Source organism: Schistocerca cancellata, chromosome 10, assembly GCF_023864275.1.
Source record: "Schistocerca cancellata isolate TAMUIC-IGC-003103 chromosome 10, iqSchCanc2.1, whole genome shotgun sequence".
NCBI lineage: Eukaryota > Metazoa > Arthropoda > Insecta > Orthoptera > Acrididae > Schistocerca > Schistocerca cancellata.
The window spans coordinates 10,179,629-10,204,047 of NC_064635.1; the positions used below are offsets into that span (position 1 = coordinate 10,179,629).

Genomic DNA, 24,419 nt, shown 5'->3' on the forward strand with positions numbered 1-24,419 from the left:
TGTCCTCCGTCAATCCCACCTGGTAAGGATCCCACACCGCGCAGCAATATTCTAACAGAGGACAAACGAGTGTAGTGTAAGCTGTCTCTTTAGTGGACTTGTTGCATCTTCTAAGTGTCCTGCCAATGAAACGCAACCTTTGGCTCGCCTTCCCCACAATATTATCTATGTGGTCTTTCCAACTGAAGTTGTTCGTAATTTTAACACCCAGGTACTTAGTTGAATTGACAGCCTTGAGAATTGTGCTATTTATCGAGTAATCGAATTCCAACGGATTTCTTTTGGAACTCATGTGGATCACCTCACACTTTTCGTTATTTAGCGTCAACTGCCACCTGCCACACCATACAGCAATCTTTTCTAAATCGCTTTGCAACTGATACTGGTCTTCGGATGACCTTACTAGACGCTAAATTACAGCATCATCTGCGAACAACCTAAGAGAACTGCTCAGATTGTCACCCAGGTCATTTACATAGATCAGGAACAGCAGAGGTCCCAGGACACTTCCCTGGGGAACACCTGATATCACTTCAGTTTTACTCGATGATTTGACGTCTATTACTACAAAATGCGAGCTTCCTGACAGGAAATCACGAATCCAGTCGCACAACTAAGACGATACCCCACAGGCCCGCAGCTTGATTAAAAGTCGCTTGAGAGGAATGGTGTCAAAAGCTTTCCAGAAATCTAGAAATACGGAATCAACTTGAGATCCCTTGTCGATAGCGGCCATTACTTCGTGTGAATAAAGAGCTAGCTGCGTTGCACAAGAACGATGTTTTCTGAAACCATGCTGATTACGTATCAACAGATCATTCCCTTCGAGGTGATTCATAATGTTTGAATACAGTATATGCTCCAAAGCCCTACTGCAAACTGGCGTCAGTGATATAGGTCTGTAGTTCAATGGATTACTCCTACTACCCTTCTTAAACACTGGTGCGACCTGTGCAATTTTCCAATCTATAGGTACAGATCTATCGGTGAGTGAGCGGTTGTATATGATTGCTAAGTAGGGAGCTATTGTATCAGTGTAATCTGAAAGGAACCTAATCGGTATACAATCTGGACCTGAAGACTTGCCCGTATCAAGAAATTTGAGTTGCTTTGCAACCCCTAAGGTATCCACTTCTAAGAAACTCATGCTAGCGGCTGTTCGTGTTTCAAATTCTGGAGTATTCCATTCGTCTTTCGGAAAACTGCGTTCAATAACTCCACTTTAGGGGCACAGTTGTCGGTAACAGTACCATCGGCACTGCGCAGTGAAGGTATTGACTGCGTCTTGACGCTTGTGTACTTTACATACGACCAGAATTTCTTCCGATTTTCTACCAAATTTCAAGACAATGTTTCGTTGTGGACCCTATTAAAGGCATCTTGCAAAAATCCGTGCCAAATTTTGCGCGTCTGTAAATTTTAGCCAATCTTTGGGATTTCGCGTTCTTCTGAACTTCGAATGCTTTTTCCGTTGCCTCTGCAAGTAAATATTATTATCATTATCATTACATAAAAGAAAGTAATTAAAATTCCTGGACCAAGATTCTGTAGAGGTTGTCCGTCAGTATGTGCCAGACATCAAGCGTTTATACTTAGCAATAAAATTGCTGACATTGTTTAATTCATTGCCTTTTGATAATTAATCTGTTTTTTATTTTCTCATCACTGAATTCTCAGATTGAGGTGTACACACACATTTTCAATTAAATGTTCCAATATGGTTAGGTTAACTCAAACTGCAACATTTTTGGTGAGCCCCAAAGTGATCTTAGGCACCAAGTGACATAATCTCAGTTGACAACAAATATCAATTGATGCAATATGCGTAATGTTGCATACCAAACCTCGAGTGTAAACAAACTGCACCGCCTGCACCATGTGCCACCCACATACTACAATGTTTACTTGTTTTTAATGTCAAGCACCAGTCTTTCATGCCAGCTGTGTGTACACCATCCATGTACTGAGTGACAGCAACGTCAAACCAGACACTGTATGTTGATGTACCTGTTTCAATTAACTGAGTCACATTTACATACCACCTTTTTGGCAACAGAATTCAGTTCTACAGTTCATGCAGCTCAAGAGACAATTTGTGCTCGATAACATCACAGCTGATGTAAGCAGATGTAGCTATGTTGTGGCTGCACTAAATCAAGATATGGCTTTTGAGGGACAAGATATTTTGACCTTACCACCAGGCGCTGACTTAAGAATGCCCTGGTCACTTGCCTTTCACAATCTGAAGCAAAGCATCTTGAGAAGTTTCGGTAAACAGAGGATTTAGGAGACCACACTCCCTCGCAGCCAATTGCCTTCGTCAACAAAACTTTGCTGGTACCACAGGCGGTTTTGTTCTCAACTGCAGAAATGCAGTCCTCCATGTGAAATTAAAAACACCGTAGAAGTCATAACGACTGTGACTGGCTTACCGAACAGCAGCTGTCAACTGTTTGTCAATGACCTCTATACAAAGCTCCAGTTCTCGGCAGACACAGGTGCATATGTGTCTGCATACCCATCCACTCAACTGTGTCATCGTAGTAGTGATGACTGTCATCTTGACTGTCAACGGATCTACGATAGAGACATATGGCCGCCTAACACGATCGTGACCACTGAACCTAGGTATGCGCTGTTAAGTTTGAATAGCAGTTTATTGCAGCACATGTGACACACCTTATACCCAGAGCTGATTTTCTGTCATTTTAGGTCCTGCTACCGGATCTCCGACATCATCGTCCCCTGGACAGCACTCCCAGTCTGGCTAGTCTGGAGTGTGTACATTGTGTGGACAATACCACACTGGTGACTCTTCTTATGTATAACTTCTTAAACAGTTCCCAGAGATAACCCGACAAATACCTATGCTATTCGGCACTTTATTATATCCTAACGACACCGAGGCCTCTGACCACACTTGACTGTGATGCTTGACACCAGAGAAGTTGCAAGTAGCCAAACACGAAATTTCTTTCATGCTTGCACATGCAATTGCAAATATTGTTGGCACTGGGAGAGGGCAGTGAATGTAGTGGTTGTGCATCAACGTGTAGAAGTGTGCAAGATGTAAAGTGCCTACACTTAGCAGTAATATCACTGACATTGTTTTATTCTTCACTTGTGGCAATTATTCTGTTATTGATTTTCTCATTACTGAATTCTTGAATGCAGTGTACACATATGTATGCAATTAAAATCGCAATAGAGTTATCTGGAATTGCAACAATTCTTTCCCAATTATGAATGTCCTCAATTGGTCCAATGGACACTGTGACCATCAGGGTATCCTGTTATGGCTTAGTTTATGACAAACAAAGGACAAGATGTCATCTGCTTACATCTATAGAACGCACAGCAAAGACCTTACCAGTATCGGCAAGTTTAAAAATGTACTTCAATCTCAAACCTGGAATATTGTTTACAAGGAAGATGATGTCAGCAAGAAAACTGACATCATGTGTTATTATTCCAACATTGCCTTCCCATTAAAATGAGTGAAGGTACAACATTCAGCCAGGGACATTCAAAATGGCTGGATCATAAAAAGTATAAGAATATGATGTATGACTAAGAGGACACACTGTGAACAAAACATAACTACAGAAGATCCAAATTTCCACAGTTATTTCAAACTGAACAAGAAAGTCATTTGTACAATAATACATAAGACAAAGGACTAGCAAATAAAGCCTACATAAATTATTCTAAATTATTCAAAGAGCAAATGCAAAACTATATAGGATATTGTCAGAAAAGTTTTACAAACTGATATCAAACAGGAAACACCAGAATCTCTTCAATGTAATGGTTAATAAGTAACAGACACCAAACTCATTTGTGATACATTTAATAAACATTTTTGTGGGATACCTAGCATCAACAAAAACTTGCCTTCTAAAGTGTACAGTACCTGAGAAATCATATTTTCTTGTGCCTGTAATACTGAAGAAGGTTCTCTTTAATTATTACGAATATGAGAAATCCCCTCTCATCTGGCCTTGGTGGTTTACCTACCTACAAAATACAACACGTTGCTAATGAAATAGACAATCATTATATACAATATACTCAGCAGCTACATGATTACCGACATTTTCCCTCAACCACTCAAAACCTCCAAGATAGGGAACATGCACGAGGTCAGCAACTATCAATCTGTAACCCTCATCCTAACTATATCCAAAATAACAGAAAAAATGGTATGTCCTTTCTTGAAAATAACTCCCTGTAATGGCACAGTAGTTTGGTTTTTGGAAAAATACGTCCATGAAGCTCTCTTTTCAATTACTGACCGGAGAAATGAAAATACAATTCTTCTGGACTTTTTATTGATATTACAGAGTCATCTACATCACTAAGCTGCTAAAATAGGGTATGGTTACCAGGTCCAACTTGCATGTTGTCTACCTAATGGCCTTCACAGGCGTCAAAAATATTATACAATTATTTACTGTATTTAAAAATTTAAAATAGTGTCGTAATCTAGAATAATGTTATGTGTAAGGTTTAACAAAGCAATACAAATATCACAGTTATGTTACAAATTCCTTGCAAGTGCGCCAAGAGCTATGTGGGCCTGTCTAAATGGACGGTTGCCAATCTTGGTGTCAAGCATCAACATCACCTTAAATACCGGCATTTGGACAAATCAGTGGTGGCACAGCACAGCCAGGTAAGCAAACACAAGATTTTGTTTGAACAAATGAGAATACTTGCTCATGTTTTGAACTACTAGGACTCTGTGATCAGAGAAGCAGCTGAAATTATATTCTGTGAAAACAACTTCAATAGAGACACCAGCTATGCACTTAATTATGCACAGAAGTGTACACTGGACAAGCAGCGCTAGATAGAGAGCACAAGCAAAATCTATGGACATAGAGCGTGCCACCTCTGCAAGTGTCATCGTGACATAATCCAGCCTATCAGATAAGTGGACCCCTTTCCTTGTGGATCTGTGGAAGGCAATATAATCTAGCAGGATGGTACTGGGGTGGGAGTGTTCAAGGACAGCACAATAGTTCTTGACAGCCTTTCGAGACAAGGAACTTTCTTATGTCTATACATATACTTAGTCCACTACAGTACACATACATCTAAAGGCAGAGATCACTGTATGAAAACTGCTGTAATAAAAGTGGACAAGATTCTATGGATATATAAATTATCTGTGGAGTTCACAAACATACATTTTCTAACAATTTTTACACATAAACATGTTTTGCAGCCTACCTGTACGCGAGTTTTAATTTTATCAATTTGATTTCAAATACTTTTGGCAGTTTAGCAAAAATAAACACTTTAAGAACTGATGGTTACACATCTATGTGAGAGTATGTATCACTACTCACCAAATAAAGAAATGGAGTCAGACAAGAAGAAATACTCAGTTAGCTGTGAAGCTTTCAAAAGATATCATCAATAAGAGAGCTAATGTAAACACGGCCGCTTATTTTCCTGTAACTGTGGCCTGGCTTGACAACAGCATAAGAAAAGTAAACAAATTTTTTAGGTTCAGTGTCAGTGAGAGCAAAGAATTTTCTTATGCTCCAGGAAACAGAATCTAGTTCATGCAGATAGCCTACATTTGTAGTGGCTAAGTCAGACTTATACACATCTTTTTCTATACATTTAAAAGGCCACTTTTGGAGGTTATCTGATCACACAGTGATAACAATATGTCACTTTCTGAGAGGTCTGCACTTGTTTCATAGCAGTTTTTATCTGAATCAGTTGTCATGTCCAGTTACAGATAACTAATGCATATCAAGCCAAGCAACTGGCCAGGTACAGAACACTATGGAACCCTTCTCCACAACTATCTTACTCTCATTTCTTACAAGACCAGATTAATAAAATTCATTCTCTCAATTTATTGAAACTTTTTGCTTACTTTTTGAAGCAGCATCTTCCTAATATGTCCTTTTTTTTTTTTTTTAGACTGACACACTTTTATTTTTGGATCCTCAGAAAGAATACACTTTCATGATCAATATACTGTCCTGAATGACACAAGATACAATTTAAAGTGAATCAGTTCTTATGGCTAACTGTTGCATCAGAGTTTTCTGTCTCAACAGCTACTTAGCTTAAATCACACAATAACACTTACAACCATGTGGAGATGTCATTCTTAGTCACCCATGCAGTAACTCTTATACAATGTTGAAAGTGAACACTGGTGCCTAAAAATTAAGTTTAATGGGGAGCAGAGAATTATGTCTTAACACAACATGGAAAATATGACTTATAATGCCCGCTTTATAGCCCGAATCATTTACATGAATAGTATGCTGTTGGAAACTGTTTTATTCATTCATTCAATTACCATGTTCTGTGAAACCCATCATGGAGGAGAGCCTTTTGGATGTGGAATGAGAGAGGTAAAAACTGCTGGCTGCAAACAACAAATTATGATTAGTGCTAACCTACTCAAAATCTTCTAGATTAATTATATATGCATACGTAAAGCAGAAGAAAAATACCTGCTGTAAGAAAAGCAACTACTACCCCTCTTACCCTTCTCATCTGTTGTTTTTTATCATACACTTCAAACAAAGCACTTATGACTTTATACTGACCACAACTAGCTGTCTGTATCCGCCAAAGTCAAGCACTGTTTAATAGAAACATTAGTTAAGTGGAATTTGCATCCCCAAGTCCAAGTATTCTGATAAACTGCAGTACCGGCTAATGAGATCTATCTGAGGATTTTCAGTTTCCAGTCTGATGTCTACTGGCAACCTGTTAAAAGACTTTTGCACCAGAGTATAGACCTCCATTCTGAACCCTAGAGAGGGATGCATAACCTAAATGCAAATTATTTCTACTTCTAATATGGCTTTTCTGAATTTTAGAATTGCTCCTAAATTCGCTTTTGTTGCTAACCACAAATATCATTAATGAGTATATGTATTTGCATGTAAGTGTAAGAATCCCTAGGTCCCTGAAAGGATGCCTGAAAAATGTTTAGTTGTCAACTTCAAATAATATTCTTACTGCACACTTCTGTAGAATAAACAATTTTTCCACATTGGCTGCATTGGCCTAAAATGTGTTGTTGTTGTGGTCTTCAGTTCTGAGACTGGTTTGAAGCAGTTCTCCATGCTACCCTATCCTGTGCAAGCTTCTTCATCTCTCAGTACTTACTGAAGCCTACATCCTTCCAAATCTGCTTAGTGTATTCATCTCTTGGTCTCCCTCTACGATTTTTACCCTCCGTGCTGCCCTCCAATACTAAATTGGTGATCCCTTGATGCCTCAGAACATGTCCTACCAACCAGTCCCTTCTTCTTGTATAGTTGTGCCACAATCTCCTCTTCTCCCCAATTCTATTCAATACCTCCTCATTAGTTATGTGATCTACCCATCTAATCTTCAGCATTCTTCTGTAGCACCACATTTCGAAAGCTTCTACTCTCTTCTTGTCCAAACTATTTCACTTCCATACATGGCTACACTCCATACAAATACTTTCAGAAACGACTTCCTGACACTTAAATCTATACTCGATGTTAACAAATTTCTCTTCTTCAGAAACGCTTTCCTTGCCATTGCCAGTCTACATTTTATATCCTCTCTACTTCGACCATCATCAGTTATTTTGCTCCCCAAATAGCAAAACTCCTTTACTACTTTAAGTGTCTCATTTCCTAATCTAATACCCTCAGCATCACCCGACTTAATTCGACTACATTCCATTATCCTCGTTTTGCTTTTGTTGATGATTATCTTATATCCTCCTTTCAAGACGCGTTCCATTCCGTTCAACTGCTCTTCCAAGTCCTTTGCTGTCTCTGACAGAATTACAATGTCATCGGCGAACCTCAAAGTTTTTATTTCTTCTCCATGGATTTTAATACCTACTCCGAATTTTTCTTTTGTTTCCTTTACTGCTTGCTCAATATACAGATTGAATAACATCGGGGAGAGGCTACAACCCTGTCTCACTCCCTTCCCAACCACTGCGTCCCTCGACTCTTATAACTGCCATCTGGTTTCTGTACAAATTGTAAATAGCCTTTCGCTCCCTGTATTTTACCCCTTCCACCTTCAGAATTTGAAAGAGAGTATTCCAGTCAACATTGTCAAAAGCTTTCTCTAAGTCTACAAGTGCTAGAAACATAGGTTTGCCTTTCCTTAATCTTTCTTCTAAGATAAGTCATAGGGTCAGTATTGCCTCAAGTGTTCCAACATTTCTACGGAATCCTAACTGATCTTCCCCGAGGTCGGCTTCTACCAGTTTTTCCATTCGTTTGTAAAGAATTTGCATTAGTATTTTGCAGCTGTGACTTATTAAAATGATAGTTCGGTAATTTTCACATCTGTCAACACTTGCTTTCTTTGGGATCGGAATTATTATATTCTTCTTGAAATCTGAGGGTATTTCGCCTATCTCATACATCTTGCCCTTGCATAGACCCTCTATAATAGTGATCGCCAAACTGTCGACTGCAAGCTACTAGTAGCTTGTGGGGACATTACCGGTAGATTGCTGCAATGCCCAGGACAGCTAATGTGGACTGTTTCACTGACCTCAGACCACACTCATGGCAACAACAGCTTGTTTCCCCTGTGCAGCTGCCATTATCAGTCAAGGATACTTACTGTTAGCCTCATAATTGATTGCATACACACTGAGGTTGTGCATGTTGTTTTTCGTGTGTATATCAGAAAGTTATAAAAAACTTGTACAGACACAGACTTACCGATGAACACCCAGACAAATGTATTTGAACGGTACCCACTCATCCATTTTTTTTATTTTTTATTTTTTTTAAAGCCTTGATAACAAAGAGTGAGTATTATCCTTCTTTGAACTTAATAAGTGTGTAAAAACAAAACAAAAAAATCTGTCCTCGAAATTGGGTCATTCCATGTCAATTCAACCAACATGAGAAAATGTTCCAGCTGACAGTCTCAGATTTGGCTGAAATTTAGCACACCAATGCTACCAAGTGTGGAACACTCATGTACAAAATTTTAAGTTCCCCTGCCAATTAGTTCCAGAATTACGGCTTATGAAAGAAGGTGGCGTGACCCGGAAATTGCAACCCGCATCTGGCAATCTATCTTCAGGTCCAACTTCAGGTCTTAATAACTTTGGAACTATTCCGCACAGTCCAGTGAAATTTTTACAACTCAGTAACATCCACTTAGAGAACACACTCTATAAATCAAAACATCAACAACAAGGTCTAGGTCCAGTACAGCCAGGCCACATTGTAATATGTAGGGGGGGGGGGTCCCACAAATGACTTTTACCAGAAAAGGAGACAACGAGCATTATCTGCTGAAAGACACTTGCGTATCTAGGGAAAGAGTCATTGCTACCAATTTACTCTTTCAGTGAAGCAGTACCTTGTCCAGTCTGAATGTTGTTGAACACTGTGAGCTTTTAGTATACGCAGATCCCAGCAGGTAAAGTCACCAATCACTATTTACTGTCTTGAAATATTTATTTTTCCATGAATTAGTTTCAAGCCACCCTGAGATTCATTGTCTGAAGGGGTTGATTGCACAAGCATTATTCTGCAAGGGTCTCACCAGTACATACTGTCACCAGTCTCGTGGCATTGCAGTAGTCTAGTATGCATTGAGAAATATTGTGATCTCGAACGTAATGGTACCGTACGCATCTGCAAGTGGGAGGGGCAGGGTTCAAAAATGGTTCAAATGGCTCTGAGCACTATGGGACTTAACATCTGAGGTCATCAGTCCCTTAGAACTTAGAACTAACTAACCTAAGGACACCACACACATCCATGCCCGAGGCAGGATTCGAACCTGCGACCGTAATGGTCGCGCGGTTCCAGACTGAAGCGCTTAGAACTGCTCGACCGCACTGGCCAGCAGGGGCAGGGTCATTCCACGTCAAAACACGCAATAATTCACGGATTTGTAACTCTCAGATTTTCACAGAACTTGCACATTTGCTTATACTTATAACATACAAACTTCTGCAAAATTTTTTGGTCTCATGCTACAACTTTATTTTGTATCGAATTTTAAATGTAGTGATATTCTGATAACAGGGCTCTGCAAGAACGTCAATGCAAAATAGTATTTATCTACATAAATGCCTATAACTCAGGTGTTTATGAAGCTTTTTCTCTGAATTTTTTTTCAGAAGTTAGGTAAGGCATATAGTTAACAGAAACCCAGTTATTGAAGCAGTAAAGTAACAAAGAAAAGTTTTGAAAGATATTAATGTAGGTCAATTTTCGATTTCAGAAAAACTGTGAGGATATGGAAAAATACTTATATCACATTTCTCCAACCTACTGGGAACCTGATTTTGGTCTTAAATAATCCTCTAGATTGTAATCTTTCTAATAAAATAAAAATTTTAACAGTATTCTGCTAATTGATACGCACATCTGAAATCAAAGTACTTTTTGGCTGTGATCAAAAAAGGTCATTTTAAGTAAGTTCAACCACTCACTGCCTCAGATGCAAGGGTATCAAATTAGTATATTTAAGTATAGCTCATTCTAGACAAGAAATTTAATTCTAAGTGTGAAAATTTATTTCCATTCATTTGACTAAATCAGTAATTTTTCAAAGACTATAATATATATGATTTGTGTGTCCAGTCAATCACCTGCTCACAGAGATAAAAAAAAAAGTGTTCTTAAGACAGCAGTAGATCATTTGCAACCTTTATAGGCATGAAAACAATGCAACAATTACTGAAATTTATTGTTGAGAATAAATGGCATGCGGCAATTAGTCTGTTTGACCTCAGCTGCTCTTCGTCCTCCAGAGAGATAGATAGGTCATACCTGTTTGTGGTGCAGCACTATTGTTTCACTTGTATAAAGTATGTTTCAAGTGAATTAGCACTCTGTTAATTGCAATGGAGAATGTGAATTCATGCACTGTAGGAAAATTACTAAAAACACCATGTCATTTGACAACCTATATCTTACTAAAAACTCCACAAAAAATAGAAGAGCTGTGTGAATACCAGTGAGATTTGATATTGCTGTGACCCATATAAGCATTCCACAAGATCAAGAAAGTGCTACTATATGTAGACATCACAAATACTATTACTTAAAAGTGTTTGAAAGTCATCAAAGAACTTGTTGTGGTCTTAAAAAAAAAATGCTCTGAGGTCAGTTTGCTTGTCTTTGTCTAAAACAGTAAGCGCTAAAAGAATCTATGTAAAACCAGGCCAAAAACTGTGCACAACATGTTGTAAGATTTGTGAACAGAAAACTGATGTCAGTGATAGAAATGAAAGTGATGCAGATGACCTGGAAGTGACAGTCCACAAATCAGTAAATCAAAGTATTGAGGATGCAAATAAAACTTTACACGATTTGGAGTGCTCTCTCTTAAGACTCCACTACATTCCAAATCACAGCAAGGCTTCATTTGGCAAAAAGAAGCTAGAAAAAGTGAAGAATGTTTGGAAAGAAAAGTGTGCCGGGCATTGAAGATCCTGACCACAGAGAAGAAACATTTGATGATGAAATTGTTAAGATAGCCAAACATTTTGATGGCCATGATATTGTTAATGAAAGAAAAGGTAGCTAGTGTACGAGTACCTGCAAAATTTCAGATTTTAACTTTAGCTCCACCCTCTTGGCCAAAAGAAAACATAATGTTAGAATTCAATGATAGTGAGTATGTGGTTCAACAAGCAAGGAAGCTGAAAACAGAAATGGGTGTTTTATCAGTTCCTAAACCAAAAAGGGAGGAAGTTATTGCTGATGAAGTGGTAAGGATTTCTAACAAAATGATGAATATACTCGAATGTTACGAGGAGCAAAAAAAGGTAGGATTCCAAAGAATGTGTATATGCAAAACAAGACTCATCCTTTCAACTTAAGAGAACTGTACTCTTGTTTTAAATGGGAGAACTCAAACATTAACACTGGTCTTTCTAAATTCTGCTCACTAAGACCGAAGTGGTGCATTTTAGCCAGTGCTACAGGCACTCATTCAAACAGAGAGAAAGAGAGAGAGAGAGAGAGAGAGAGAGAGAGAGAGAAAGAGAGAGAGAGAGAGTGTGTGTGTGTGTGTTTGTACCAAAATGTAAAACTGCTGTTGGATGTGGAATAAGAAGAAACATACGAAGAACTTATAAAATTTCTTGTATGCGACTCTGAAAACTACGACCGCATGCTTAATCACTGTGATAACTGTCCCAGTGATGACAAACTGTCAGAATTATTAACCAAAAATTAGCTTACAAAGATGCTGACGATGAAATTGAATTCAGCCAATGGATAAAAATAGATCATCAGGCAGAATTGGTAAAGGTCTACAACTGTTGCGTAATACAAAGACTGGTTGGTAACAAAATTACAGGCACTTAATCCACTCTCATTTGTATCTGTCAGTCAAACTGATTGAAAAAATTGAAAGAAAATCTAACCCTGGCAAAAGCAATTCTGTTCGTGGACTCTGCTGACAACTGCAGTTTTGTAATTCAGAATAAAATTCAGCATTACTACTGGACAAGAAGCAGCTGTACAATCCATCACGTCTGTGTTTATGTGGTAAATGAAGAAAGTGAATTGGCAATAGTGAACTACTGCTTTGTAAGTGATGATATGGAACATGATGTAGGATTTGTAAATGCTGTCCATAAAGAAGTGGGTAAGTGGCTGGCAGAGCATTAGCCCGAAGTGAAGAAAGTGCATTATTTCACTGATGGACGGGCTGCTCAATATAAGAATAGAAAAAGCTTTAAAAATTTGTGTGAGCAAAAAACAATCCTTCTATTGATGCTGAGCATTCCTTGTTTGCTACTAGCCACGGTAAATCTACCGTATTTACTCGAATCTAAGACGTACTCGAATCTAAGCCGCACCCGAAAAATGAGACTCGAAATCGAGGAAAAAAATTTTCCCGAATCTAAGCCGCACCTGAAATTCGAGACTCGAAATTCAAGGGGAGAGAAAAGTTTTAGGCCGCACCTCCAAATCAAAACAAAGTTGGTCCATTGTAATACGAGACACAATTTAGGTCGAATGAATGACGATACAGCTACAGGAGTTTGGTTCGAGTCGTAAGCTTAACGGTTAAGTTTTACCAGGTAGCCATTGCTATACGTCAGGCGCTCCGTCCGTATTTATGCGGGTACCCTTCCTTTTCACGTGCTTCGTCTGGTTTGAATCGATTGCTTATTTTGCTTTGATCTGATAAGTGCCGTTTTCTTTGTTATGGGTGTTAACGTCACTCAGAGCTGAAAATGCATTACTGTACTGTGTCATGCATGGCTTGCTTTTGTGCGCGCTACCGCCGCTTACAATTAAAAAAAAAGAAAAGAGAGGAATCGTCTCACTAGCGAAACAGTGGCAAGAGACTGCTATTTGTTGTTACTTACACTGCTTTCTTTGATAATGATCAACAAGAACCAAATAATAGACTGCATATGATAGAATATGTTCTGAACGAGAGTTAGGTGAAAATTTTTCTCCGTTTGAAAATCTTTGCGGCCGCTTCTCTAGTACGTCAAATTCTGCACAGGAATTAGTCATCTTAGATTTAAAAATCTAATCAGTTGCCGTGCTTAATTTCTGACTGTATCACTATTAGGCATAAGAAAAATACGAATGTAAACATGACACGATACGTATATTCTTCCGCGTTTGCTATTGCCTCACTCTAGTTTCTTAGTTTATTAGGCAGATAGGATTTAAATGAAATAGCAGCAAACACGAAAGAATACGTGGCATAATGTTTACATTCATATTATTCTTATGGTGAAGAGAGTACTGCATGTGATTCACATTTCGTCAGGTTCCTATTAGCAACCACCTCTTCTCACAGGTAGTAAAAAATTCAACACGTAGAGTTGGCCATATTGACAAACATCCCAAACAGTCTTGCCAGTCGGATTTTCGTAGTACATTGTAATTCTGCTACATTCGAAGATGAACAATACGGAATTTGTATTTACTTCGTTGGATAATGTACGAAAATGCAGTGGTCGAAACTCGGGGCGGAGAAAAATGCTCGTCTTCCACCTTTTTTTTTTTAGTTTATTTACTGACGCAGAGATTTTGGCGCCAGTATTTATCTCTGTGCCTACAAAGCATCCCCTTGTAGCGCTACATATATTCGACGGCAGAAGTTAGTTGTGGCGGCACCTACCAACATTTTTCAGAACTTCCGCTTGCTTTGCACTCGATTCTAAGCCGCAGGCGGTTTTTTGGATTACAAAAACCGGAAAAAAAGTGCGGCTTAGATTCGAGTAAATACGGTATGTGCAGTGGTTTGGGAGCAATTATAAAATGTATATTGAGAAGAGCTAGTCTTCAATTAGCGGATGACGCACAAATAACAACTGCACATTTTAAATTAACATTAGTGTGGCTAGAATCAATTGTTGTTTAAAGACGCTAATTTGACACCCTAAATAAAGTTAACCCATTTAATGAAAATCTTTCATTTACATTTAAAGCTTTTGGCTCTGTTCTTTCATGAGGCAGCCTTACTATAGATTGTCAGTTTACATAATCTGATTTGAACGATCTTCTGAACAATGATCAATGATGTGAGGTATGTTAAATGAACATTCAATACCTATCAAAACAAGGCATACTTACCTCCTCTTCTTTAAAAAAAAATCAGACTTTCCACAAAAATCTTTTATCAGCTTTTTTATTTGAGCGGAGCTTCGGTTATTTGTCTTGAACTGCTAAATCTGCTATTAGCGAATATTCAAGCATTTGCAAGGCTGAATATCATAGGGTGAAATTTGATTCACAATGGAAAGGAAATACGTAAACCGGATTGTTCAGAATTCGAGCCTAGTGAACAATGAAAGCCATGAAGTATGACTTCACATGTTACGTACATGTCGTATGGCACAGAATTAAGTGTATGTTTCACTTGTAGAGGCCGGTCATTTGGTTTGTTTATAATCGGTCAACGCTGTTTATTTCTTGTGGTTGGTGACCCAGATCGTGTTGTGCATGATACTCGGGTAGATGTAGTAAAGCTGTCAATCCATTTAGGGAAAATGTGTTTTGGGTTACCTTTTGAAGAAAGTTTGTAGAACAGACATGGGCCTAGTGTAGTCCGAGGTCTAGATTAGGATGGAAGGTGACAGTTTCGTTACGGGGTGGAGAAGCAAAAAATGTAATATGACAAACTCGAGTTTTCGTATACATTGCACATTTCCTGGTAACATTTATGCCTTTAATCAAAAGCCCATTTTTGCACTTTGGTCTCATATTTGCAAACTTCTAACATAATTGAAGGGATTAGTAACAAGAACATTCCCATCCCATAGCTCCTCTATTCCTGGGGGGATCCCGTTCATTGTCGGTTTTTATTTTGCAATTTTTATCATGTTGTTAGTGACAACGAACATTTGATCGTTGTTAAGAGTTGTATGTGTGCTAAGTTAATTACGTCAATGATCTATTGGTGGAGTGTGACGTTGCTAAGTAATGGACAATATTCCTGAGTGTGCATACTGATCAATACTTGGCTTGTAAACAACATTTTATAGATCTTCTCAAGACTTTGACATCAACATTTCCTTTGTGTAATTGTTTATTTTATAGATGAAAGCATTATAAGATTAATTTACTTCACATTCTCTCATTGACTGATATCATATGGAATAATTTTCTGCAACAATTCCAAGCACAGACACAAGGTACTCTTTGTACAGAAACCTGCTGCGAGCTTAATGTAAAATGTCCTTTCCTGAACTTCAGGTATGCAACTATTTAAAAAGATTAGACATTCTATAATATGAGGGACAAATACAGCATCCATTATCAACATCATAGCCCAACTCTTGCACAGAAATAAGTGTGCAGCTATAAAAAAAGGTTAGCACTTCCCGTGTGAATCAGCGAGTCAGACTGGTTATGAAAGTCTTAAATACGATTGACACCATTTCTGCTGATCAGCTGCTCCAACTCTGTGGATGAATATTTAAACAGGTATCATCTGATTTACTTTTTAAAATTTAGTTGGAGATTTAAGACGTATAAAAAAAAATCATGATGTTATATGAATGGTCACATTGTAGCCATTTTTTACAGAGAACTGTTTTATTCTTTAACCTACTGTCACATTCCATGTTATAGGAAGTTGTCGCAAATATTATCCCTCAAAAATGCAAGAAATTAAAGTTGGAAACTTGATTTTTGAGCTATGTGCATATTTTCCCTTAGGTTGAGAAACAGTGGTACGAACTGGAAGGTTGTGTGAAATTTTTTAGACACATCTTAACAAAAGAGCATTTAGGATTTAGTTATCTACACTGCTACATATGTTTCCTCCTGGAACCTAGTGTAACGAGTTGTTATTCATTACAGAATTATCGTACTTTTAGAAGCGAGTGGATAACCATCGGTTCTGATGGATGTAATAGGCTTCAGTGTCAGCTATAAAATTTGTTCTATCATGACATGTCTTGAAACTGGCTCATTTATATCAGAAATGGCTAATTTAGAACCCCCCCCCCCCTCCGGATAAATTTCTGTGGCTGCCTTTGCACTGGCATGTTATCAGGAGGCAGCAAGACTAAATTTGTCGAACATAAGTTATACAGCTATTGCTAAAGCCATAGTATTATTGTACTACTATCAGCAAATAATGCTGCAACTGACTAAACGAGAGGTGTGATGGGAATATGGGATATCACTTCTAAGAGTATATGATGAAACTTTGCACATTTGCTTATTCTTATAACATAAGAACTTGTGCCAAATATTTTTGTTTACAGACTAAAACATTTTTTATATTGAATTTTAAATGTAGTGATATTCTGATAACTGGGCTTTATAGGAGCGTTAATGCAAAATGGCACTTATCTACACAAACGCCCATAACTCAGGTGTTTATGAAGCTTTTGATTTGGAATTTTTTCCTTAGTTAACAGAAAAACACACTTAACAGACATGTAATTGTTTAAGCAATAAAGTTACAAATAACAATACAAAAAAATTTAATGTGTGTCACTTTCCGATTTCCAGAAAAAGGGTCGACAGAAGCGTCTGATCCCACGCGTCAGCTTTGACCCGTGACGTAAGGGTGCTGTCGTGTGTGAAGTCGTGACGGCGCAGTATTTGGTTTGTGAGTGTGGCGTGTTTGTAAATGTCGTCGTGTTGTGGTTTGTTGTGCTCTCTGGTGGTATGTTCAGGGTTTTCGTTTGTGTGGTGTAATGGGCTCAGTTTGCTTTGCTCGTTATCCAGAATTGTTCGAGTGTCGGCTGTGTTTGTAGTGAAATTCGTTTCCGTGAGTTAACGATTTTGTATGAAGGTTTAGTGTTGTTCGCTGTACATCGTGTGGTAATTTTAGTAAAATTAATCGGTTGTTGTTTTTGTTCAGGAATGGATATGACGGATAAAATTAACAGTGCGCAGGTCAAGGGAAGTGTTCGATCCCATTGTGTGGCTGTGTATTATAATATTGGTATCGGGAGATGTTTTTGAGCTATATAGGCCAAGGGAAGTGATTGATCCTAATTTATGGGATTAGGAGCTGCTGTTGAGTAGGCTAAATGTCCGATTTCAGACGATATTGTGTTTAGTGGTATTTGGAGAGGTTTGTGATGTCGGTTTTTTTCGTCGTTTAGTGTGGTTTTATATGGGGGCGGATGTCTAAATTTGTTTATATTTAGTTTGCCCCCACCCAAAAACACCCCATTTCCCGCACTTGTCCCGTTAGTGTCATTAAGCTTTTTGTGGAAACTGTGTGTGTTTGTTTTTCGATGTATTTTGGTCCTCATAATGTGTACGTACCGACTTTATATGCACCATATTGTAATCGTGGTTTAAGGTCGTTTCCGTCATATTTGTGACGTCATGGGTCAAAGCAGACGGGCGGGATCGGACGCTTCCTTATTTCCCCAGAAAAAATACAGATACGTTGAAAAATACTTAACCTGGTGGGAACTTACAATTGGTCTTAAATAATTCCCAAGATAGTGCATATTGTAATAAAATTATTAATGGGTTTCTATGAATGGACACACAAATAAATGTAAAATCACAATACTTTGTGTTGTGATGGAAAAAAAAAAATTCTAAGTAAGATCATCCAAACGTGACACCCACTGCTTCAGATTTTTACAAAACTTTTTTCTATTTGTTACTTTCTGCATGGCAATAGTGAATGCAAAATTTCTCCACATAAATGCTCCAACTGAAGTTCATCATTTGAATTGCTTTACTTCAGACAAAAATAATAAAACAGTAATTATCTTATTTTCTACGCATCACTGTGATATTTCCCCAGATGTCACAGAAGGGATGTGTCTTTATTAGAAAACAAATTAATAACTATTCTAGACTTAAACTGTTGTGGTCCAAACAATGATTTTTAAATCAAGTTCAAGACAAATAACCGAAGCTACGCTCAAATAAACATTAATATTAAAATTAGTCTGTTATGACATTACAACCGGCTTTTAACAGCGTGAGTGAGGTCTACCATTTCTAATCAATTGATACTACGTACATTTTTAGGCGTTTCGTCATTAAGTTTGAGTCACGTATGATTCAATGACATGTTTGTACACGTCGTAGATAAATTCAAAAGATCTGGCATGCTGATCCAGAACAGAAACGGTGACAATTCACAGGCCTTACAACAATATCCCGTACACTACAGTACTCGTCATCTACGAAAAAACAAACCCATCCATACCAAATTTGTTTACTTTACCAATGCCTATAGACTCCAAGAGATGACACTTCTATATGACATGGATGATAGCACAGACTAGCTGATACGCGGAAAAGTTCTTTCGTAGGCACAATACTCACCAGTCCATAATGTGCAGCAGATAAGCTTATTATAGTGTAAACAATTATTGCAATCCTGTCCGTCCTTATAACCAACCAGATGTTCATCTGCAACACAGCGTTTTAAAAATCATTCCTTTCGCTAGGTGCTCTGCTAATTGTGATCGAGTAATGATTATTGTTAAATGCATGACAAAAACCAAATCAGCAGAACGTTAAATGCCTAATTCCTGTGTTTTGGCAACTGATAAATCTCTCATGGTTTAAAAAATCTTTAGATGTCAAATGTCAGAATATTACGGTGCAACATGTATGGAATAGAACAGCCAAATACAAGCACTCGTGTCAGTGTTCCAACACATTACAAACAATAACAGAAAGAAGTTTTTTCTGCCCTTGAGCATCTTTGTCGACATTGATTTGGGCGCTGTTATCTTGTGGAAATCGACGGCGTTTAGATAACATCTGTGGTCATCTAACATACGGAACTCGTATCACGGCCTACCGATAGTTGTGTCACTGTATAAGTTTTGAACGATGTCATTTAGGTTAAAAGAGTAGCGCAGTTGAGGTAAATTTTTTGCAGATAACACATTTAACCACGTATTTGACAAGTATTTACAGGATCTCCCTAAATGCGCTGAGAAATTGAACATTTGCACTTAAACTGCTATATTAGTCATAACAGAAGGAATTTTTAAAACCTCTCGTAGTATACTGTCATCGCATCTATCAAAAAATTCAGAAACAAACCGTCGTCTACTTGGTTATAAATTTTAATTAATTTCTAAAGAAAATATTGATGTCGGTATTGATTTTGCTAATATGACTTAAATATGCTGCATACACCTATTTATATAACTGTAGATAAGAAAACCACCTCTAATTAGACTCATTTTATTCCTTCAGTTCCCTTTATACTGTAAATCTTTGAGAAAGTGGTCTATAATACAGTACTGACGTTTATCTCAGCAGAACTTGTTAACTGTCTTTCAACGGCCGGACTTCGGTCCTCTCGCAGCGTAGTGTAATGCAGTGTCAAGTTGTGTCGTGTGCGCGTGAACTTAAAGCGTATGTAGAAGTATCATTACCGCACAGTTGTCAATCGGCTTTCTGTGTCAGCAGCCAGAGGCGCCGGTATTGTCGGTGAATTATTCCGAGCCGTCATAGAGATTTTATTATTTTTTATATACGTTCTTGTGTTGTTCTTTTCCTTAGTGACAAGAAATAGTTTTAGTTCAGATACATTTATCGATTCTAGGATGGTGTGTCTTACCCATGAGCTTACCACTTCCTTGTGAAGAGCTTAACTCCTTAGGGGAACTCAATAAACAAATGGATCGCATCTGGTATGATGGATTCATTGGAGGCGACGATTCCGTCAGTTTCAGAGCGCTTATCCCTATTCTGGCCACACGGCCCGGCACTATGGTACCGTAAGTGGAAGCTGCTTTCCTCTCTGCTGGTATTATGGCAGACGCCACCAAATTTGCGTTGGTTGTAAGTCAGCTGGAGAATTGTTACACCACTGAAATGGAAGACGTGATCACCACACCGCCGAGAGTCGACATGTTATAAAAGCTAAAATCAGAATTGATACATTGTGTTTCCACATCACAAGATGAATGGCTCTAGCAAGCATTAAGCCACAAGGACAAAGGAGATTGAAAATCTTCCCAATATTTATGGCATTCGCACAGGAATGTGGACACTGGAACAGAGCCAGACAACCAGCTGCACACTTTGTAGAGCAGACACTTGCTGCCACAGACGAAAGCCATCATAGCATTGCAGACAGAGGTGCTTTTGGATGCGGTGGCTGACTTGGCCAGTTGGGTGGTGGACTGTATAGTTCCTGCTCCGATTGGCTCATCAGTTGCTACGTGTGACAACATGCCGGCAATGTCAAGTAATCCAGTTCATCAACGATGTTCTCTGTCCCAACTGATGCACTGGCTGTGATGTCTCATAGTCTAGTATCAAAATGGTCACATGGGCAGATTACGACAATCTGGCAGCTAAGTTCGAGACCCTCACCAAGTGAATTGACGAGTTGCTATCTTGGTGTGACAGCAGCAGTGACAGAAACTGGTACCAAAAGAGGTCTCGAAGTCATTCCCCTCCTCGATATTCGGACAAGAACAGCAACCAGTCTGCTGATATCACAGAAGATTTGGGGACTGTGCACACAAGCACACATCACCATGCATGTACCAAAAACCAGCAACAGTTGGACGTAGTCACAGCTTCTGGTTGCCAAGCATTGTCCTGGCGCCAGAATGAGGTTTTCACTCTGCAGCGGAGTGTGCGCTGTTATGAAACTTCCTGGCAGATTAAAACTGTGTGCCGGACCGAGACTCGAACTCGGGACCTTTGGCTTTCACGGACAAGTGCTCTACCAACTGAGCTACCCAAGGACGACTCACGCCCCATCCTCACAGCTTTACTTCTGCCAGTATCTCATCTCCTACCTTCCAAACTTTACAGAAGCTCTCCTGCGAACCTTGCAGAACTAGCACTCCTGAAAGAAAGGATATTGCGGAGACATGGCTTAGCCACAGCCTGGGGGATGTTTCCAGAATGAGATTTTCTCTCTGCAGCGGAGTGTGCGTTGTTATATCCTTTCTTCCAGGAGTGCTAGTTCTGCAAGGTTTTTCAACTCCTGAGATATTTTCGCAATGGACAATGTGGAGAGGAACATCTTTCATGTATTTATAAGTCTTATCATAAACACACATACAAAAACTGGACAATACTTGTAGTGTTTATGTCTAAAATAAGGTGTGATATATACGTCTAACAAAAAACAGTTATATTAAGTGGTGTGCTGATGGTGTATCTGATTACGTATATCTGACCCTCTTGTAAACAATCTGTCTACTAGCAAGAAAGCAATACCAGTACACCCAAACCGATTAAAACTTGTGTGCGATAATGACAAATTAGATGTAAGTGCACTCAGATCTATTCGATCTTGCTACTGCCATGTAAATCTGAATAAGTACAAAAGTGGTCCCTGTGCGAAAATCCATAAGCTGTGTGAAATAATGTTCTTACCTCGTATTGATGTCAGCTCAGATAACGCTTTGTTCTGCTCTCAGCACTACTAAACTAACTACAGTTGCAGAAGCCAAAATGTAAGATTTTTGACTTCAAAATCTTACTGTATTGTGAAACTGACTTGCAAATTGTTAAGCCATATCATAAAAATTACATTTACGCAATAAATGATCTTTACAAAAAATACAATAAAAAACTTGGGTTTACGTATAAAGCTGGTCTTATTCAAATTCATTCTACAGCAAAAACGCATAAATACATGCATATTGATTACCTTATTGCAGATCGATGTAATAACTGTAGAAAGATTCTTCAACAAAATTTCGTAATAATATTTGTAGCATTTTCTTAATTTTACTTCAAATCTTATTTCTTCCATAAATCATTAATAAACAACAATGAAATTATTATACTGAGTATTTAATACTAAGTGACTGCCCACTCCGGAGCATCGCAACATGGATGCATGAGCTGTTAACTCGATTGTGCGATATTTCATATCTCCCCTTGCTATCTTCGGGACTGAGTGGACGATATTTTTTCGGAAATTTTCTCGTGATTTGCAGAATTTATTTACATTGGTTGACTGTTCCGTCGATTCTGGTAGAGTATTTTATCAATTACGAATGGAAACACACACAATACTGGTGTAATATTCTACGATATTTATTATTTACTTAACAAATCGGCTTTCGGCTTTTATGCTATCATGAGGTACAAAGATAAGCATGTGGTGCACAGAAATGTTGTTGGATCGAAGATTATAAACTAGTGCATCTACAGAATATCTTCGTTACCAATGACGAAAATGTTAATGTTAGGTTTAGGAATAAAACAAGAGTGATTATTTCAGGTATAAATGCGATGTAAATTGTTTAACCTATGTAAAATATGTGACACATTACTGGTAACTAATGAGCTACACACAAATTACAACATTTGTTCATAGAAGACAATAAATTGAACAATGAACTTTGGTGACATGTTCCAAATGTGTGGCTGAACAAAATAATCTTGCCTTTAGCGTGTCCTAAGTTACAAACAGATAACATACACCAGTGAGATTAAGCAGGTAAGTGAAGCAGCTGTGGTTATACAAAGCAAAATGTTTAACACAATAAGAGAAATTGTAGTAAAGGAAATAAAGGAAAGTGGGACACGTGAGGAAGAGTAATGATGTACATGGGCTGGTTGGGATTATGAGCAGTAATGCTGTTAGAAGTGGCAAGTAAGGGAACAGTTATACGCTTGGGATGGTGGATATAAATTACCCTTCTTACTCACATGCTCCGATTTCCTTTGTTTTCGTTACTATAATTTCTCTTGCTGTGTTAAAGATTTCTTTGTAACACTGTTGCTTTACTTAGCTGCTTAATCTCACAAGTACATCTTATCTGTCTGTAATTTAAGACCTGTTTAAAAAAGATTATTTTTTTAGCCACACATTGGAAACATGTCACCGAAGTTCATTGTTTAATTTATTTTCCTTTATGAACAACTGTTGTAATATTTGTGTAGTTCATTAGTTACCAGTAACGTGCCACATACTTTATCTTAGTTAGATAATTTTACACCGGATTTACACCTGAAATAATCCTAATTTAAAATCTTTGGTGTAACAAAACTGCGACGCAAAATCCTGCACCGCCAAACTTTCGCAATTATGGTCGGCTGTTGAGGTAGCATGACGCAGTGTTTCTGCAGGGGACTTAACGGCTTGAGTCCATGCTGTACTACGCCGGCCAAGAGGAGGTTCGACCCGTTATTAGGAGCTATCGCAAGACTTTGGCTTCTGGGTGTATACTGACATGAAACGACTGTTGACATAGCTGCCTGCTGCGTTATGACTACAAAGATATTTTGGGGCCGGCCGGTGTGGCCTTGCGGTTCTAGGCGCTTCCGTTTGGAACCGCGTGAGCGCTACGGTCGCAGGTTCGAATCCTGCCTCGGGCATGGATGTGTGTGATGTCCTTAGGTTAGGTTAGGTTTAATCAGTTCTAAGTTCTAGGCGACTGATGACCTCAGCAGTTAAGTCGCATAGTGCTCAGAGCCATTTGATATTTTGGTAGCTTGTAAAAATTTAAGAGGCAGTTTATTATAAGTGCGATTACTCAAAAAAAGAAGTAGAATGGCCGTTATCGTGGGGCTCTTTACTTTTAGGTGACGTAGTTGTTGCAAGAACGATCGTCTATACCCATCCTGCTTAAAATACACTATTGGCCATTAAAAATGCTACAGGAAGAACAAATGCAGATGATAAACGGGTATTCATTGGACAAATATATTATACTAGAGCTGACATGTGATTACATTTTCACGCAATTTGGGTGCATAGATCCTGAGAAATCAGTACCCAGAACAACCATCTCTGGCCGTAATAACGGCCATGATACGCCCGGGCACTGAGTCAAACAGAGCTTGGATGGCGTGTATAGGTACAACTGCCCATCCAGCTTCAACACGATACCACTGTTCAACAAGAGTAGTGACTGGCGTATTGTGACGAGCCAGTTGCTCGGCCACCATTGACCAGACGTTTTCAGTTGGTGAGAGATCCGGAGAATGTGCTGGCCAGGGCAGCAGTCGAACATTTTCTGTATCCAGATAGGGCCGTACAGGACCTGC

General features: G+C 38.5%; 1 protein-coding gene across 8 annotated transcripts in view; it reads right to left on the reverse strand.

Annotated features, from left to right (window-relative positions):
- The window catches only part of LOC126106324 (mitochondrial 2-oxodicarboxylate carrier-like), a 185,220-nt gene extending 179,763 nt beyond the window's left edge, over nt 1-5,457 (reverse strand). Inside the window, exon 1 of one of the 8 annotated variants that reach the window (XM_049912571.1) lies at nt 5,355-5,457. The gene's annotated coding sequence lies outside the window, so the exon portion shown is untranslated. Of the gene's footprint in view, nt 1-4,551; nt 4,791-5,354 lie in introns of those variants that run through there. The other 7 variants (XM_049912566.1, XM_049912573.1, XM_049912572.1 and 4 more) reach the window with 7 other exon arrangements.
- Between the last annotated feature and the right edge of the window lie 18,962 nt (nt 5,458-24,419).